At 40.6% G+C, this 15,926-nt stretch overlaps 1 pseudogene; it reads right to left on the bottom strand.

The window, feature by feature from the left end:
• Nucleotides 1–876: 876 nt before the first annotated feature.
• LOC149180420 (uncharacterized) lies at nt 877–10,067 on the bottom strand (annotated as a pseudogene).
• Nucleotides 10,068–15,926: the final 5,859 nt, after the last annotated feature.

The raw sequence follows: 15,926 nt of genomic DNA, 5'->3' as shown, positions 1-15,926 counted from the left end.
ACCAATAGGGTGACACTGATTTTAGGCTAGTAAACTGATAAAAAGGGTTTTTTAATAAAATGACGGGGTTTTTCTGGGCTGCATGGGCAAAGTAACAGCTTGAACAGAGAAATATAATAAAAAAAACAAAGATTATCGACTGAGGCAAGGTAGGCAAGAAATTTAACATCAAATTTAGATTAAATGGGATGGCAAGACTGCTGAGGAGCTGACAAGGGCATAGGAGATGAATCCTTGTCAAACAGAGGAAAACATTAAATATGAACAAACTTATAGGCAGAGCATATAATACTATGAATTCTACCTAAACACCTCATTTGTTCAATTAGAAATGATCATGAAGTGAAATGAAACATAACAGTTTACATATGAAATAGAAGAAAAACTTATGCTAACTTTCATACCACAGGAATCTCAGAAGTCAGAGCTATGAAACTCAATTAAAAATCTCTGTCAAAAGCTGTACAATGAAGCTCTGTTACACACACCTCTCAGCACTCAGAATTCTCTCTCCCCTTCCACTCCTTTACAAAAATGATTATTAAATAAATGTTGCTAAGGGAAAAACAAATCGACCCAACAACAAAGGTGTTGTTTCAACTACAATTACAAAAATTAGGAAAGGGCGTTTCATCTATGCTAAACATAGAACAGCGTTTCCCTAAAATCCTCTAATGGCCGACACATGGAGCGCAGATCCTGTTGAATCAGGACTGAGGATAAAAATAGGCGAATTGACCCTGTTTTTCTGCTGTGACAGATGTCTTCGTGGTGTTTGGTCCTTTTATCACCAAAAACGCTATGATACAGTTGAACTCGGGGGCAAAAAATTCATGTTTTCATTAAAAATACAATCTAAATGGGAAAAGACTGCTCTTATTCCATAACGTTTCTATTTTGAACTAAGTACTTATTTAGCCAATTTCTCATGATGTTGAATGCATCTTCAGCGTCTTCGTCTTCCTCAAGAGAATCGGGATGGTGAGCGAAACCATGGCCTCTACCAGCATAAACACAGACTTGTGATCCTTTTATTTGGCTTTCCATCTGACGTAACAAATCTACAGGGCATAGAGGATCATTCTCACCCACTATAAACAACACCGGTATTTTCAGCTGAGAAGCCAAGGATGGATCAAATCTCATTCCATAGAAACAAACAGCTGCACCAAAATGAGATTGTGTGTCTCTAGCCAGAGTTTCAACTAAGCGGCCACCTCCAAAACAGAATCCTACAATGCCCAGTTTGTCTGATATTCCAGCTGCACTAAACTCATCTAAAAGCCATTTTGTAGATATGTCGATGTCACTCGCACCTCTCTGTGGTAGATGTTTCCTACGCCATTCTTCAAATTCACTTAGGTTCTCCTTGGTATCAGTCTGGCACCAAGACATTATATCCATTACATGACAGGCGATAAGCAAAGTCTCTTGTCCCAGAATCTTCAAATCCAAATACATCACTTAGAAGAAGTACTGCAGCTCCATTATTGTTTTTCATAGCCTTTAATAAATAAGCATTGAAACTGTCTTGTTCTCCTAAAACCAGCTCAGCACCATTAACTAGTTCACAGACTTCATCAATGTCTCCTTTAGACTGCACTATATAGATCCAATTGTGGGCTACTTCCCAAATGAATAGACGAGAGTTTCAGACAAACTTCTAAAACATCAGAGTAATCCAGTGAAGATGGATACTGTTGTGGGGAAAAGTATCCGACTCGGATGACCCTATCCCTACTCTAAAGGTGACAGTCTTTAGCAACAACTGAAAGTAAAGCTTTGATATTTTCCTTTATGAAAGTACAGAGAGAAGGAAGAAAAGATTAACCAACCTGGTGTCTTTCGCTTAGTCGATCCTTATCCTCTCTCTTTGTCTCTTGTTCCCAGCTCCTTGCTCTCTTTGCCGGTCCAGCTACACACAGATCCTGCACAAAACAAGAGAGGAAACTACAAGATACATGTACTCATAACTGATGCATGGATTAGAGTGAATCAAATATACAAGTAAATACAATACATCAATGCAATACAAGTATATAGGAGAACATGCAAAACTTTATTGATAGAAGTAACAGGGTTCTGAGAAGGTTACAACCATTGATGGCTCCAATCCAGCAGCACCTCCCCAGCAGCAAGAACTCTCCTCTTCACCTCTAGTAAAACAATCACCCAATAGATCTAACTGTAAACCAACAGCACCTCCTTGCTTTACACAAAATTCCAGCCTCCCTAGACCTCATAGAAGAGCTCTATATATAGGAGAGAAGAAGAGAGGATGAGTCAGCTTGAGGCTGGCATAGAGCTGACTAGTGTCCTCTCCCTCTTCAGTTAATCTTCAGTTTTTGAGTCCACTTGGAGATCCTTGCTTACACATGGTGATCAAGTACCTCTTACTCATCACAGGGCGAATCTCATGAACCAAGTGTCAGTTTGGAAGCTTCCTGGGCAGTTGACACCTTGCAGAATGACTGTGCCACTTGGCCAATCTCGCCCAGCGCAGGTAGCCTTCATTAGATTTGACTTCCAGCGCAGGTACAAGGAGGAGCAGTTGCATTCCAGCGCAGATGCTCAGTGTAGCAGCTGACATGATCCAAAATTAGCCTGTTTTGAAGTGTTTTCAGGTGGAGAACTGATTGGAAGTGCTGTGGTTTGATGACCTTGTTCTTTTCGGGGTAAGAACAACATGTTTAGGGACTGAGGATCCCTGTAATTATTGACATTTCATGCTCCATGTCGCGAGGCACAAAAATGTCTATAACAGTTGCCCCCTAAAGTATGAGGCCGTTTATCGGGTGAAATGCTTTATCTAGAGGGTCCGAAGTTCATTCCAGTGCTGAGGAGTGCCCTGTAATATAATACAATACAATACATTATTTTTCATTCTGTTTTCATGATCTAGCTGAGGCGGGCATTCCCATGCTCAGCTTTATAAATACATTTTGGTACATAGAACAGACGATCGTCTGATGGTAGACTGATAATTTTCTGCTGAAATTATCATCCTTTGAGTAGGATGATCATCTGCTGCAATGATGTACATGACAAATGCTTTTATATTTCCTGAATATGTATCGCAGCCCGAATGGATGAAACTAGATCCGGGGTCTTCAAACTCGTTCGATCTTCACTCTAAGTACAAGTCGATCCATGTGAGAATTTCGCTGAAGTCGAACATGGAAAGACATCGCTTGATTACCGGTCAATGATGAAAACCGTTAACAAGCGCGAGAGAAATCACCGATAATGATAATGACCCTCAAGGTACTGCAGTACAATTCACGTGGCGTGAATAAAGGACTTGGCGTCGAACGCCACGCAAAATCTTCTGGTCGAAGGTCATTGATGTATACCTGTCGCCGGAAGTGAGAAACTTGCCATTGAGGCATGCAAGCTTCAAAGTACTGATGGGGGTTGTTCCTAGATCAACTTCTTGGATAATGAGCTGAAGTCGACAAGAAGCGATCCGTCAAAGGAGGGCCTTAATGAATCCCACATCAATGACACGGAACGGAGCTAATGATTTTAGTGGAGGTGAAAACAAACTGTGACATATGATTCAGGGTGGCGATCATGAATGGATGAAGGATAATGTATGGCAGTGGATGGGACACGGTTGACACTTTCAGAATGACCCCTCTTGAACATATAACGACACTGATGCGATGGATCGGTAGCATTACCCCAAATGTGGATGGTTTGGCGAGGACCATGGCGATGAGACCGGTGAATGAAACAACCCAACCCGATGTGGTACGGAGGAAAAGTGTCATGTTCAAGAGTGACTTGCTACCATTAAACTTTGATGTTCTCCCAATTTTTCCCCAGTCATTTCTGACCAGTACCTCTTTATTTTTGTCAAGCTTGAGGAGGATAACATATGCTTGTTCTATAACCTGCCCTTCGGGCAAGCCCATCGCTATGATTTAACGAGCCTAGCGATAGGGAAACTCGTTCTCGTCTAAAGACAAGTTTGTCGCTATTTAATTATTTTAACGAGTCTAACGACAAGGAAAACTCGGTCCTTTTCATTTTTAGAGAGTCTGAAAAGGTACAGAAAGTCAACTCCATGATTCCTTTTTCGTTATCTAATCCCTTAAGTCCGAAAAAGTATAAAACAATACAGAAGGGATGGCTATTCGGTACTTTTACGAGCCGAACAAGACAAGCGCTCGATCTTTTTGTGCAATAATCCCTCAGGTCCAAAAAGATTAAAATCTAGAGGAGGGATAGCGTTTCGGTCGTTTAACGAGCTGGAAGGCCAAAACTCGGCAAACTTTTCATATTTTACGAGTCAGTGAAAAGAGCTCAAAGAAGACTCGTCTTTTGAGGAACGAGTGATAAACAGGGATAGCAGCAGATTCCAGGTACAGATTGGAATTTTCCAATCACGACAGTGTCACAAGGATGGCTAGGTGAAATCACTCTTCGCAGCTGTTTCTCAAAAGAGGTAAACACACAAATGGAAGTGAATGATCGGCCAAATGAACAGTGGAGGTGATGGATGAAAACACGATCAAGGTTCTTATGGCTGATGAATTTACAATCTCAAAAGGTTATTTACCGGGATAGGTTCATTTTTTCCATGAGCTTGAACTCTGGGGGAAACTTTTGCTCACACTTTTCTATTTTTTAACGAGCATAAATTCAGTCATAAAACTGCTCGAATTTTGCGTTTATTTTTTAAAGAGCATGAACTATATGCTAAAACTGCTCGATATACCAGTCATAATAAGAACGCCTCCTATGAGATAACTATTTTTTAAGGAGCTTTATCTCACAAAGCTATGCTCCAATTTTGGCAGATTTTACTTTTGCCCCACAGGATTTCTTCATGCAAGGTCGGAAACGGCTAATCCTACGAGTTTAAAGGGTTAGACCTACAGGTTTAAAGGGAGGACCTAAAAAATTAAAAAAAATAAATAGTCGTCCCTTGCTTGCATTCCAAAAGTTTGCATGCCCCCAGGTATAGGGTAGAATTTCGAGGCTGCCCCTTTCTCAACGAGGTTTGCCTCTTTCTTATTATCCGAAGAGGGTTCTATTTGCTGCCGCAAATCAATCTCTTTCTTCGGCGGTGTCTATCATTGGGTTGTCCAAAGATGGTTACCCTCTGCCACAACAATATAGTCCCCTACTTTGTAGGCTGCCCCTGCTTATCCTTCAAAACATATGTTTTAATGGGCGAGGCTTGAATTCAAAGATGGTTACTATTCGTTGCGATAAGGGAATTCCTACTTGGGCATTGCCCACTTTTTTAGACAAAGGTGAATGACTCTTTTGCCAAACACATAACTTTAACAAAAGAACACTATTCCAGAACAACCCCACTTCCTTCTTTCGGACGGGGTACGGACTAGTCATATTCTTCTGCGGAAATTCTCCCTTATACCCAGGGTTTCTTCTGCCCGAAGCAGACCAGGGTGCATGCCCCCTGGGCTCCAGTCTTTCTTTCCGAATCACTCGCACTCATCGGGAAGGAGGACTGGGGGCGGAGGCGAATCTTGAGTGAACAGACCATTTAGGAATGGTATTTGACTATTTGCGATGCGAGATCCCGGAAACGAAAGTTGGTCTACGAGCTTGACCACCCTTCCTTCGTGTGGAAAACACATTACTCTAAAGAGTGAGGAGACTATCGCTCCCACGCAATAAATATAGTCTCGCCCAAGGAGTAGGTTATAATCCAAGGGTCCTTGGACGACCATCACGTTCAAATTAACGGTCTTCCCTTTCAATGTAACAGGCACATTGGGGAGGATTCCTAATGGTTGACTGGTTCCTTTGTCAAAACCTGAGAGATTTCTTAACTCAGGTAAAAGCGCCGAGGAACCCAGTGCTTTCCAAGCAACAGAGGAAAGGATACTCACAGACGCCCCTTCATCAATGATAGTACCAGCCATGATCATTCTATAGATCTGGACAATGATTCTGAATGGTACTCTGGCTGGTAACCGGGGTCTGCCTAGTTGATTCCAATCAAAGGATACAACCAGGTTGCTTGGTGGTGGGACCGAATATACGGCCGGATATGACCCTGATGATGTTCCTTCCTGCGATAAAGGAATGGGCGCATTGCCCTGACGCTCATCAGAGTCAGTGCTGATGAAAAGAACCTGGATGGTGTCATCCTTATTCTCTTCAGTGAGGGTGTCGCATGAAGATGACTCTTCGGCGACGGTGTCATTTGAAGATGGGTCTTCAATGACGGAGTCATTGGACGATGGAACCTCTGAAGGAAGAACCGGGTCAACTGCCGTTTCGACCTTTAGACTTTCGTCTGGTCTGGATTCAGTAGGTTCATTCTCAATGACTAACACTTCAGCTGACCACTTAAGCGGGTCAACTGGATTTTCAACTATCGAGGGATTAGGCGCGAGTTTTTGGTATCCAGGAGGAAGTCGTAACGGTGATACCGGACGATCTTCCAAAACTCTCTTTGCCTCATCTAAGAATGGACATTTGTGGATGGCATTATTGCCTTCACACAATAGACAGGGTGATCTTGGTCCCCTTCTTCGTCCTTCACTCTCATTAGTTGACGGATTGCAATCAACATGACAACCAGAGGTTGATGCTACCGGATTGTGCAACCTTGGGGACCAGTCCTTTAGTATCCGGGGAATACAAGGACAATCACGATGAAAGTGGGTCCCTTTGCAAATGACACATGGCGATTTAGGCCCGGTCGGTGCAGTGTGTGGGTTTTTGTCAGCTTTCTTCTGCTTGCCCCCAGTCGCCTTCGCCATAGGCTCCTTCTGCTTCTTTTCTCTCTTCTTCTTTTCCTTCTTCTCCTTGGGAGGCTAACTCTTGCCAGCTCTACCTTGCGAAGATGAAGGATCAGAGGAAGTATCGTAAGAAGTGGAAGGCTGGTGGGTAGTTCTAGATTGTTCTGACTGTTGATTCGACTGCTCAGGATTAGTGGCGATCTGGACTACATTAGTCGAAAAGAGCCATACAGGTAGGCCAATTGTCAATCCTGGAAGTGACAATGTTGCCATATGAGGCGCACCAACATCTCCCCAAGAGGAGAAGGGATTTGGACTTCCGCCAAGGTTACTTCCTTGGTTGGTGGGCTCCATACTTTTCAACTGAAAGATCAACGTGGGAATAACAGGTGATTATGTTCCGCTTAAAATAAATTTTATTAACGACGCTTTTAGACACAAACTTGCTTTTTCATGTTTTAAGAGTCGAGAAAAAGCTAAAGATGACTCTAGTCGCCTTCGATGTTTTAACGAGCCCGAAGTGACAAATGCTCGGTTGGACTTTTTCAGTTATAGAGTTTGAAAAAGGCCAAAAGAAACTGCTCTGGAGATCTAGGCAGAGGGTGTGCCAAACCTTTCGCGAAACCACAGAATACGTTTTACGGTACGGGTGGTCGATCTTCGTGAATGCTGTGTTCACTGCATCGCGATCAGTAGGGCGGCCGACACGGTTTCCTAAGGATAAAGGATAAAAGCCTATAGGGGTCTCCCAATATACGCGACGGTACGTGGGAGCACAAGTCCGTGTTAGTGCCACCGACTCTCAGGAGGAATCACCCAACTTCGTAGAGATCGACAGTCACTATGTTTAACGACGCCGGAACACGTCTCTACCTAGACCTCTAGATGTTTGCGTTATGTTACAAAGCGTTGTTATGTAAATTGGGTTTATTTTAATGTTGATCTTGCTTAACAGTTTGCCTTTCAGGGTCGCCACGAGATGTATATATACAACTTCCTATATGCAATCTAAGATGAGAAGCAAATCTTTTCAATCTTTCAACTTTGAAAACCTTAATCTACTGAGGGAAAAGAAAGACACAACTTTTTCCACAGATCATAGAACACACACTAAAATGCACATTTTCCTAAATCGTCAAACACACAGTCAAATGCAAAATGCACAATGCATGTATTTCTTTTCATTATCCTTAATGTTGATGTAAGACAGAAAGGAAACTGTTGTATAATTTTGAATCTAATTTCAAGTAGAAATAAACAAGCTTGTCCAAAATCAAAAAGACACCTTATGATCGACTTGTTTAAACACAGGAAATGTATAGATTCAAACCATAAAATGAAAAACAAACAAACTCAAACAGCCATGAACAGTAATAAAACTAGCTCTTTAGATCACAAAGACACTTTTACAGTTCAGGATCTAAGAGGTCACAGCTATACTGGTTCGCTTTTCACAATGGGAAACTGTAACTGAAACAAGAAATACTGAAAGAACATTCACAGTTTCATCACACAACTGAGGCGGAATAATGTCAAGGAGAATGGTTTACAGCAAGTACAATGACCAGCAAGCAACAGCAAAAAATCAGTGAAAACAGGGCTAAGACACAATGGGAAACCTCAGCAAGACACTGGCTAACTGGACCAGCGCAGGCTCTGGTCTGTCAGTTTGACTCTCAGCGCAGTTCCCGAAGGGAGAACCTGCGCTAAAATGCAGACTGCCTGTGGACAGCCTGCACTGAGACACGAGAGTTGCGTTTACAAGGAATTCCGGGTCATAAAAAGCTCAAAAATGCACTGTTTTTGCTGAAATAAAAAGCTATAGGTCAAGTACAGGCTAAGGGATGATCAAGAGGATGAAAAGCTATCACAAAGAGTAAAGAGTCTTTTGTAGATCAGCTCTTCAAATCTTGAATTTGCTCAGCAAATGAGCAAGAGTAGCAGTCCCTCTACTTCGCTTTTGATATAGTCAAAAGCTTTTCGATTTGGTACTCTTTTCTTCAAGAAATGAATAGCAAAATACTACAAACACCAACAAGATACTAGGCTCCCCAGCGGAGTCGCCAGTTTGTTGTGGGGAAAAGTATCCGACTCGGATGACCCTATCCCTACTCTAAAGGTGACAGTCTTTAGCAACAACTGAAAGTAAAGCTTTGATATTTTCCTTTATGAAAGTACAGAGAGAAGGAAGAAAAGATTAACCAACCTGGTGTCTTTCGCTTAGTCGATCCTTATCCTCTCTCTTTGTCTCTTGTTCCCAGCTCCTTGCTCTCTTTGCCGGTCCAGCTACACACAGATCCTGCACAAAACAAGAGAGGAAACTACAAGATACATGTACTCATAACTGATGCATGGATTAGAGTGAATCAAATATACAAGTAAATACAATACATCAATGCAATACAAGTATATAGGAGAACATGCAAAACTTTATTGATAGAAGTAACAGGGTTCTGAGAAGGTTACAACCATTGATGGCTCCAATCCAGCAGCACCTCCCCAGCAGCAAGAACTCTCCTCTTCACCTCTAGTAAAACAATCACCCAATAGCTCTAACTGTAAACCAACAGCACCTCCTTGCTTTACACAAAATTCCAGCCTCCCTAGACCTCATAGAAGAGCTCTATATATAGGAGAGAAGAAGAGAGGATGAGTCAGCTTGAGGCTGGCATAGAGCTGACTAGTGTCCTCTCCCTCTTCAGTTAATCTTCAGTTTTTGAGTCCACTTGGAGATCCTTGCTTACACATGGTGATCAAGTACCTCTTACTCATCACAGGGCGAATCTCATGAACCAAGTGTCAGTTTGGAAGCTTCCTGGGCAGTTGACACCTTGCAGAATGACTGTGCCACTTGGCCAATCTCGCCCAGCGCAGGTAGCCTTCATTAGATTTGACTTCCAGCGCAGGTACAAGGAGGAGCAGTTGCATTCCAGCGCAGATGCTCAGTGTAGCAGCTGACATGATCCAAAATTAGCCTGTTTTGAAGTGTTTTCAGGTGGAGAACTGATTGGAAGTGCTGTGGTTTGATGACCTTGTTCTTTTCGGGGTAAGAACAACATGTTTAGGGACTGAGGATCCCTGTAATTATTGACATTTCATGCTCCATGTCGCGAGGCACAAAAATGTCTATAACAGATACCCACTCACTTCATCTGCATAATGTCTAGAACTAATTGCCAAGCAATGTGAAGAACTTGGCCCTTTTTGAAGCAGGCGTGCACACTCTCTTAAAGCCCGTTCATGGCCAATCAAATCATCTACACTGCTATATCCCATAAGGAAGGACACCTTGTTAAGAATCTGCAAATGATCTGATATGCACAATCGAGAGTAGTTCTTCATTTCCTCTAATAAACTTTTAGCAAACTTATGAACTAAAGGAGAACATAACCGTAAAAGCTTTAAATATAGAAAGTTACTGAACCTCATATTCTTTCCTTGAGCATCTCTAAAAATCATTTTTTGCCTCATAAAAGATTGCACTTGACAAATTATTATCCCGAAGAACCTTAGTACTAGAACTATAGTTGTGTGAGCAAGCACTGTAAGATTGTTTGATTGACGAATCATGCTAGGCATGCTCGGTTGTATAAGACCATAGCAACATTTAGCAGGCTGATATTGGAGATTATTTGTCCTCTCATACAAAGTCACCTAGCACCTTGAAAATGGTAAAGTGCCTTGACTAATAACAAATCCATTTTTACATAATGACACAGACCACATTCCTCCAAGAATATGCCTTCTTTCCAAAGTAGAATTATGTTGGGAAACACCTATCCCATGCATCCTTCCAGAATTAGATGCACCCAAAAGCACCCGTAGCATCTTGTGCAAGTTCAGCCCTTCGGTTTCATCACAGCTGCCTTTTGTATGCATAGTAACGAGCGAGAAGTTCCAGGTATTTGGCTTGCTCAAGATTCAAAGCTTGTCGTGTACGAGTAATGGATGAAGGAGCGGAAGGCATTGTTGATTTGATTATTAAATTTCCAGACTTTGATTGCTCCCGACTTGCACTGTGCAAGAAAGGTACCAGATCTGGTCCCGCAAGCTCCAGCAGTTCATTCTCAAGCCCAAGTTCAATCATTGTTCGATACAAATATTCATGAAAAGCTTGATCAGGCCATCGAACACTAAGCTGAATAATTTGACGTATATATCGCTCTTGAGATGCTTGGTCAAGCAAAGGCCGGCTTGCAGTATGTCGGACAGGAGATCCAAACTCTCTATGAAGTCTTTTCTGACCAGGTTCACCTTTTAATGATCGAAGAGCATTCATCACAACCTCATAACACTGTTCTCTCAGGGCAAGTGCAGCCTATCGACGATTCAGATCAATTTGTTCATTAACCGCATCCTCTGCATTATACTTGCTCATTAGCATACCAAATTACACTAGCAATGAACATGCATTTATATCAACAATCCTGCAGCTCAACTACTATCAAAGGTTTAAGCAACAAGGCCGCAGGCATATGCTTGTCAAGAGATTAAAGTATGTCTTTCATTCCAGCGATTCCTTGGCTAAGTAACCAAATCTGAGCACCCAAATGTATGGAGAGTTGTATAACCAAATGACAACTGTAACAAGACAGCTTCTAGACCAAATTAGACAAATGGACATGATTGTTGATGATGTTTTGTTTTCTTTTGTTTGTGCTTTTGCAAAAATAGGAGCTGAGGAAGCTGCTGCCTTTTGAAGAGCTGGAGAATAAATTTCATATTCTAAAACACCACATTTAATGATTTCTTCTTCAAAACAGGGTTTTGAAGAAGAATCAATCTCACACTGACATAAGACGGAGTCTAACATGGACTACGCAAATTTTTCCCTCAGTCTGGACTACAAAAATTTTTCCTTCAATCTAGAATGCACATATTTTTCCCTCAATCTGGACTATGTAAATTTTTCCCTCATTCTGGACTGTGCAAATTCTTCCCTCAATCTAGACTACACAAAATTTTCCCTCAGTCTAGATTGTGCAAATTTTTCCCTCAGTCTAGACTGTGCAAATTTTTCTCTTAGTCTGGACTGCACAAATATTTTCCCTCAGTCTGGACTATGTAAATTTTTCCCTCAATTTGGACTGTGCAAATTTTTCCCTCAGTCTAGACTACTTAAATTTTTCCCTCGATCTAGACTACACATATTTTTTCTCTTGATCTAGATTGTGCAATGTTTCTCTTAGTCTGGACTATGCATATTTTCCCCTCAGTTTCAAAAAAATTCACTTCCATTCTTGGATGATTCACATCTCAGTATAAAAATGAATGCAATCAATTATTTCAATCACCCATAGCCTTGGGTAACAACGATTCCAATGATGATGACTTTATTGATGCATGCAATCACGAATACCCAGGTGCGTCAGCTGATCTTTTGGTTTCTCATGAAGATTTTACTATGTATCCAGAGTCTGATTCAGTCAAATAATATGTTCTTATCGAAACTTCCTCTTCATCTCACTATCTCTTGTGCTCTATTGTCTACAATTCATCTACTTGCGACGAGGGTACTCCATGTTCTACAAGTCCATCAGCGTTTGATTTAACCTCTCAATTGGAACAAGTTGGTAATATTATCCATGAGGCAAATGAAAACAATCAAATCTTTGAGTACTCTTCCCATCCCTCATCATCTCTTCACTTTCATGAAGACAACTCTTCAAATCAACTTGCTCATGAAATTTCCTCGATTCATCTATCTTCGAATTTGTGATCAGAAGAATCTTTCGACTTGAGTAATATGGATATTTCTAGTCAAATCAGTGACAGAGATGGATGCCACCCAGTGAGCAGTGGATTTATTGAAACCATTTCTAGCAGCTATCCTCATACCATGCGTGATCTGTTTTAATCTTCAAGATGCAATTTTTAAAATCTTGGAAAGTTTCGGGACCTGCCAGGGAGTTGAGGCACTTCAACTTTCGTTAACGGTTATATCAATATCTCGCGACTCTGGTAAGCCCTCCAAACTAATCCAGATCTATTTTTTCCTGCACAATCCTTCTCTTTGCATGGTTTCACTTGATGAAAATTTCTTTTTGAAAAATGTTTGGTATTTCGAGTATGATCTTTCAAATTTTCAAGATTCTACTTCTGATTGGATTCAAGAATCTTTTTCAATTTATTCATCTTCATGCAAATATATCACATCAAATTTGGGTATGGAAAATGTGCCTCTCATAGAGGCATGGAATTGCAAAGTTGATAATTTCAAAGACTATCTTTGGCCGAAGGAATCATGTCTATCAGATTCATCTCTTAATAGTCAACTCCTCGTTTTTCTTGCGAATGTCATATTGCAAATCTTCATCCTCTTAAGTAATAATTAATGCATGATTCATCACATGAATCAAGTTCTTATTCGTTCACCATGTCTTAACTGGTCTCATGTATTTTTTTCTAACATCCCTTTTTAATTCTTTTCACGATTACGATGCTTGCACAGTTTGTCACCAGTTACAGAAAAACGATTTGTCACATTCGGCTTGCAAGGAACTTGTTTCAATTTTTCAAAGCATTCGCGGAACTGCTCTAATTGATTTATCATTTTTTATTACAAACTTGGAATTTGATGCTTTAATCAACTTATCCGATCATTATTCTATCTTCGATGACTATCATTCATGTTATCGCTTTCCCACCAGCACATCCAATGGAAATTTTGTTACATTCTTCGATCTTCATAATTTAACATATATTTGTTTGGATTTTTGTCAAACGGTTGAGGCATTGTAGTCTCTACTGATGGTTATGTTGGGTCCTCGTTATCTTAACATGACTGCGGAATATGATCATATATATTTTCCCTCACAAGATTCTTTTTATAATCCCATACCTCTAATTGAAAATCTATCTTTTCAAATATTTCAAGGTTTTCAAGAGGATCATCATGAATTTTATGATCCAATCACTAAATGGTTAGAGAAATCTTACTCAGGAAGCTCCATTGCAATAAATAGGTTTTTCCCTTTTCGCATGCTTGCTCAGCAGGATGGCACAGAAGAGGGTGCATTCGCAAGAAGTCTTCAAGGTTTTTTTGATTATGCTTTTCATCAGAGAAGTAAGAATGCGGATTGGATGAAAGTAGTGGTTGTGACACATCTTTCTGCCCACATGAAAGACCTTCAAATGTTTGTGCAAGTTATTCAAGTTTTTATCTTTTCTCTTTCACATTTATTTATATATGTTTTAATTGATCGCATCTTTGTGATTGCAGGTCGGGAAACGGTGGATAAATTGAAAATTCCATTATACATGACTCTGACCTTCTATTTGTCAGGTTAGGAGTAGGATTAGCTGCATCCTAGCTTTCCTTATCTTTCTCTCATCCAGTGTTCTCTTTAGTATCTCTTGTCTTTTATTATGTTTCTCTTGCATTATGATTTGGTTTAGCTTCCTTGTTGTGTGTTGTCTTTCCTTTAATTTTTTTTCTTTTGTTTTTCTTTCTTGTTGTTTGTCTCCTTGTGTTTTCCATCATGTGAATAATTGTTGTGCCTATACATGTTTTGGCTTCTTAGTATGTGTGTGGCTAAAGTCTAAAGAATCTTGTGACACTTCAACGTTTCACTAACCTCCAATATGTCTTCCTTGTGTTGTTTATATCTTTCGGTCAATGAAGTTCTGACGGAAAATATGATTTGTCCATAAGGTGAGTTTTGGTCTAGCCATGAACCAAGTCTATTCTGGAAACCTCATGCCTACACTTGGTTTGTATGTTTCGGTGTCTTCATTCTTATCCAAATAGTAGAAGCGAAGAAGGGGAAAAATTGTAAACGAGAAAACCTAAATTAGAGGTCCCTATATGCTTCTCTAAAGGAACAACCTCTTATGTTGTCAATAAGTCGAGATCCATCTTCCACCCCAAAATAAATAAGTGTTGATACACAGTTCTCTTTAAAATAAATAAATAAAGGCAAAAGAAGAGAAAGGCTTCCTGCGTAGAGAGGTGAAGCAAGCAACACTGTCAGGGTACTTTCCAGCCTCACTAGAAGCGGAGAAATGTTTGTTTTCCTACGTGACTCCATCGGGGTATTATCCAAGCTTGTTGGAAGTAGAGCAGCACTAGAGATGAAAAATTATACTCTAGAAATCTTAAGCTTGCAAGCTACACTACCCTTCCCAACTCAAAACACTGTGATATCATTGAATCTTATGTCATGTTCAACTGAGAATGCATAAAGAGAACTATGTCTATTCATGGGGTAAGTGGGGAGACCAAAGTAATATGCACTATGAATCAATACTCCCTAAAGAAAAACGACCATGCACAGAAGAAGTTAATCGAGGTAGAGAAGTTGTAATTCTACCAGTGTGTCGCCAAGTGTTGTAGCTACTACAACACCCTCCAAAATTTTCACTTGCACTCTATTTCGGAGCCTTCATTGGTCTTGCACATGGTTTTTTCAAACACCGAAACTCGTTTCATGTACTTTCTTGAAGTGTTTTGCTCCCCTTTACAAGTTGGGTATATTGTCATCTTTTCATGTGACTGGTTGTCATACAATGTGTATAAGCCTCTTCTGATTGTTTCAAGGGGCTATTTTTCTGTCTATGAGTTGTTCTAACCACTCAAATATCTATCGCGCTCATTCACAAAGTTTTGAGCATTGTCGCACAAGTGTCGTCACGGTTGTCACAAAGTGTATCTTAAGTGTCACACTTGTCGTAACTAGTCATAAGGTTGTCACACGGAGTCAAATGCATGGTTTATGTGTCATGATTGATCTATGTTGTTGTGTCATCAAGTATTCTAAGTGTGAGATCACATCCGAAACTTTATCACCTCACACACTAGTCTCATGGATACGACACCTAACAATTTTAGAAGAGGTTTTATAACCAACAACTTGACTTCACTCATCCTACCTGGATTGGAACTGTGCAATTCCATACCTCAAGGTGTGACCTTCCCTCTTAGCACTATGCAATGTGCAGTCCCTACCTCTTAGGGTTGCTACACTGCGCAGTTCCTATGCTCAAGACCCTATCTTGGCCTTCAGGATTGTGCAATCATTCCTCCCAGCCTAACCTGAACTTCACATTGAGTAAGCATAAGCATCAAAATGTCTCCCTGAGCCTATCAAATTCGCAATTGCATAGTTTCCTAGTCCCCCTTGCCTCAGTCTAGACTACTTAAATGTTTTCCTCAGTCAGGACTCCGCAAATTTTTCCCTCAGTCTGGACTGCGTAAACTTT

This window comes from Pinus tabuliformis, chromosome 3_2 (assembly GCF_031772625.1).
Source record: "Pinus tabuliformis cultivar Carrire ecotype Pingquan chromosome 3_2, CPIR1, whole genome shotgun sequence".
In the NCBI taxonomy this organism is placed as follows: domain Eukaryota; kingdom Viridiplantae; phylum Streptophyta; class Pinopsida; order Pinales; family Pinaceae; genus Pinus; species Pinus tabuliformis.
Note: the sequence above shows the minus strand (reverse complement) of the source record. Positions and strands in the feature narration are given on the sequence as shown.